Source organism: Priapulus caudatus, unplaced genomic scaffold (genome assembly GCF_000485595.1).
Source record: "Priapulus caudatus unplaced genomic scaffold, Priapulus_caudatus-5.0.1 Scaffold234, whole genome shotgun sequence".
NCBI classification, from domain to species: Eukaryota; Metazoa; Priapulida; class Priapulimorpha; order Priapulimorphida; family Priapulidae; genus Priapulus; species Priapulus caudatus.
This window is the reverse complement of record NW_014577295.1, coordinates 236,979-242,355: the sequence shown is the minus strand read 5'-3', so window position 1 is coordinate 242,355 and position 5,377 is coordinate 236,979.

Sequence of the window (5,377 nt, the reverse complement as noted above, 5' to 3'; positions counted from 1 at the left end):
AGCAACCAATCGGGCCAATTTTTAGCAACCAATCGGGCCAATATAAGCTGCGTTCACACGTATACACGGCTTAGCTGGTACCGTACTTAGTTGGTGCTAAGTCCAGTTAAAATGCGTTCACACGAGATACACGAGATTCGAGGCTTAGCTAGCGCGGTATAATATAGACTGGTACCTGGTCGACAGTTCCACACGCTACCCTAACGTCTTGCAGCGAACGGGTAGCAGTCTAGGTTAGAGCGCACAAACAATACGCGGCCAGCGTGGTGCCGAATATACGCGGCTTGCTTAGCCACGGCTTGCTTAGCCGCGAATGCTCCGGCTTGCTAAGCGCGGAATCATATTCCGCGCCAACTAAGCCGCGTATATTCGGCACCACGCTGGCCGCGTATTGATTGTCGTGTGAACCTAGACTGCTACCCGTTTGCTGCACGACGTTAGGGTAGCGTGTGGAACTGTCGACCAGGTACCAGTCTATATTATACCGCGCTAGCTAAGCCTCGAATCTCGTGTATCTCGTGTGAACGCATTTTAACCGGACTTAGCACCAACTAAGTACGGTACCAGCTAAGCCGTGTATACGTGTGAACGCAGCTATATAGTTATATCATCAATGTTAACGAATTATTATTGATATTCATTTTGTACCCATTTATTATTATTATTAAATTATTATTATCATTACGATTACGAAGGTAACCTCTTCTGGCACATAGAACGTTCATTTACACACGAATGATTAAATTTTAAATAATGATCTAGCAATGAATTCGAATTGAGCAATTAAAGAATGAATTTCGTGCGACATTTCTATGCAGAGAGATGTATACCATAGAACTAGAATAGAAGTTCTATTCTATTCTAGTTCTATGATGTATACTCAGCGTGACGTCACCGGCGATATTCTCTCGTTATAAACACGGTGAGAAAAAACGCTGCATGGTTTAACTTAAGTTAACGATCGTTCGACCTTTCAGAAAATGGACTGGTTACGTGCGCCGAATTCAAAGCGGCTACATTCTGGCAAGAAGACCAGATTGAACAGCTTGCATGCTGTTATGATGAGCGACCGCCACCACCACCACCACCACCAAAGTAGAGGACGACCTCCCTTCAAGCACCACCCACCACTACAGTAGAGTACAACCCACTAGCACCACCCACCACTACAGTAGAGTACAACCCACTAGCACCACCCACCATCCACGGTAGAATACAATCCCTAGCACCACCCACCACCCACATTAGAATACAATCCCTAGCACCACCCACCATCCACGGTAGAGTAAAATCCTGAGAGAACGATAGAAAAGGAATGTAAGGATGAATAGAAATAATAGAAATATAGAGCAATACAGTGTTTTATATTTGATATAACATGTATAATAAAATACGAGACACCGTACCTTCAGTAATCCAGGGTTTTTTGTTTTAACAAGCTGGTTTAGCGCGGTGTTATGTGTTTTGTGTTAAGATCAGAGAACGCCACAACAAGTCATTTTGTTTTCTCACTAATCCAGTGTTACGTGGTGCGCCAATTTTAATCTCATCGAGGCGCAAATATGTGGCGTTTCAACGTAGTTATATAACAGTGACGTAAATTAAATATAAAAAAACGTGAAATGTCTACAGGCACAGTAACACGTATAACGATATCGTGGATTTCTTACGTTACTTTGGAACTGAAGCTGCGATGGTTAAATTTTGTTTATCAGAAAAAAATGAAGATGCAGAGAGTACGAGTCATCGTCAATATTGGGATGATTATTGCAAGTTTCGATGTCATCAATGCATGTGGGTGGTCTGGAACCAGAACTGGTAAGTTGAACCTTCCGTTTAATAAAAAAAACTAGGATGAAAGTAAATAAAAAATGTAAATGAAAATAAAAAAGTAAAAAAGTAAAAGTAAAAAAGTAAATGAAAATAAAACAAGGAAAAAATGAAATAAAAACTTTTGCCACAAGGTGTGGTATTAGCCACGCTTGAGTCGTCATCTTAATTATATCGCTATGAAATTTACACGTTATCATTTATTCACCGTTTGGTAATACGCACAATGTGTTTCTCTTGAAAAACCCACAAACACAACTACGTTCACCATTGTCTAGCGTTATTTGTGTTTATCACAAACTGAACTAGACCGCGTGATTTTTCGTCGAGTAATCGAAACCACGGACACGATTTCGCGGGTAAACACATTTGTCGTGTGTTTGAATAATGCTTCCGCGTCTTGTTTGTTGTGCGCGCGTGTAAACGACTCCTTTTAGCTGCCGTCTGTCAATCATGAGAGTGAAAGCATAAAAGAAATCGGTGTTTGAGAGGGGCGTGTCTATATTCAAGCCGGTACGGGAGATTACGGTACGCATATATTTGCTAATATATTGACTAAGCGTGCGTCAATAAACTCAATATTCACAGAGAGTATAGCTAAGACATGTGTCTATAGGTATCAAGAATTTCAGAAATTTAATCATCTGTAATTCACTTCCGCGCGCATATATTTGCTAATATATTGACTAATCGTGCGTCAATAAACTTAATATTCACAGAGAGCATGGGGGTGTCTATATTCAAGCCGGTACGGGAGATCATTTGCACAATATATTCTTGATATATTTGAGAGCCGAGGTCGTCCATTGTTTAGCGTCTCCCTCGCTGACTTCGACGGCTGTGAATTCAACCCACTACTAACACCGGCTGTGAATTTACTCATGGCCTCGAAAAAACCCTCGTTCTCAACGTCCTTGACGGACTCTGAATCCGTCGTGGTTCGGATGACCACTTAAAATAGCGGCTCCGTTTCCAGTAATGGCGATTGAAGTTGTAAATTGTAAGTTGTAAATTGGTAAATTGGTAATAATGGGTACAATTCAGAAAAGCAAACCACTCTGGCAGTGACTGCCATCATTTAAGTACAGGGCATCGGATTGGCGTAATGCTGTTCTAACCCTAACTCAATAAATGAGACCCCCTCAACTATAGCCGGGAAGTTGGGGGGTCTCATTCGCTTATTCGCATTCAACACTTGGTGGCACACTCCCTAACTAACTAGCTGTGTAACTGTCTAGCTGTGTAACTAGCTGTGTAACTGTCTAGCTGTGTAACTAGCTGTGTAAACCACACTCATGGTGTAACTAGCTGTAACTGTCTAGCTGTGTAACTGTCTGCGTAAACCACACTCATAGTGTTACTAGCTGTGTAACTGTCTATCTGTGTAACTAGCTGTAACTATCTAAGTGTGTAACTGTATAGCTGTGTAACTAGCTGTGTAACCATCTAGCTGGGTAACTAACTAGCCATCTAAACCACAGCTCGATAGTAGAGAGAGTGAGAGTGCGTGTGCGGGGAGCGCCCTAACCTACATCCACACAGACACGTACTCGGCGTCTTGCAGGTGAGTACATTGCGACGCGCCCGTCCGGCGAGCAGGTGGACATGTACACGCACTGTCACTACGACGTCGACCGTGACAGGCAGGTGACAAAGCTAGAGGTCGGCTTAACGGTCAACATGATAGAGTCACAGTACGAGGAGTCATTTCACATCGCAGACACAGACCGTACGTGTCATATATATATATACCCTATAATATATATTATATATATATACTATATAAGTATATATATATATGATATAATAAGCGCTTCTCACGAGAGAAGAGGTGCGTATCACACGCTAAAATATACGCGCTGCCTTAGCCCGCAATGCCTCCCGTGTGCTGCTAATACCTGGAATCATATTCCGCTGCGCATACTAAGCGCGTATATTCTGGCACCCGCTCGGGCCGCGCGTACTTCTAGTGGTCGTGTGACCTAGACTGGCTACCCGTTTGCCTGCAAGACGCTTAGCGTATGCGTGATGCGAACTGCTCGACCAGCGTACCAGTCCTATATTATACCGCGCGTGCTAAGCTCGAATCTCCGTGTATCCTCGTCGATGACGCCCATTGTAACCGACCTTAGCACCAACTAAGTACCTGTGTAGGATGGTACCAGCTAAGCCGTGTATTACGGTGAAAGCAAGCATAATATCATGATATCATCACATTGCTTAGCACGAATTATTATTGATATTCATCATTCATCACCATTCTTGATCATTATTCTTAAATTATTATCCTATTGATTCGATAGCGAAACGGTAACCTCTGTCTGGCACAAATATAACGTATCATTTACTCCACGACAATGATTAAATTTAAATGAATGATCTATGCAAGATGAATTCAGTGAGCAATTAAAGAATGGATATCTGTCGAGCATTTCTATGACATAGAGCGACTTGTAATACATAGAACTAGAAATAGAAGTTCTATCTATTCTAGTTCTAATGATGCTATACTTCAGCGCTGGACGTCACCGGACGATATTCTTCGTTATAAAACACGCGTGAGAAAAAACGCTGCATGTTTAACTTAAGTTCGACTCGTTCGACCTTTCAGACAGATGAACTGGTTACGTGCGCCAATTCAAGCCGGCTATCATTCTGGACAAGAAGACCAGATATGATACAGCTGCATGCTGTGTTATGATGATGACGACCGCACACCACCACCACCACAAAAGTAGAGCGACGACCCCTTCAAGCACACCCACCACTACAGTAGGTATCAACAACCCACTTAGCACATCCCACATCCACAGTAGAATTACCAATCCTCAGGCACCACGTACCACCACAGTTAGTAAATACCAACTCATACACCACCCCGACTCCCAACATCTAGAATACCAATCCTAGCACCACCCACCAATCCACCTGTAGTGAGATAAAATCCATCAGCACCACCCACACCACAGTAGTAGAATACAATCCCTACACCACCCACATCACCACCCAGTACGGATATACCCATCCCATAAGCCACCACCCGACCATGCACAGTAGAATACAATCCTAGTCACACCCAACCATTCCACAGTAGAATACATCCTGCTGCAGCACAGCCACCATCACAGATCAATACAATCCCTAGCACCACCCCCATCCACACGTAGAAATACCAATCACTCAAGCACCACCCACCATCCACCTAATCCACCACTACCCACACTAGAAATACAAACCCTAGCACCACCCACCCACATAGGCAGCGAATAGCAATCCCTACACCACCCTCCATCACAGAGATACAATCCCTTAGCACCACACCCACCACAGTAAATACCAATCCCTAGCACGACCATCACTCCACGGGCTAGAGTAAAAATCTCTAAACCACCCGCACCACCACCACAGCGTAGAATTTAACATCCCCAGAGCCACACCACCCATCCACGTCAGATACAATCCCTAAGCACACCTCACCATTCACCGCGTAGCAATTATACAATCTCCTCAGCACCCACCATCAACGGTGAATACAATCCCTAGCACC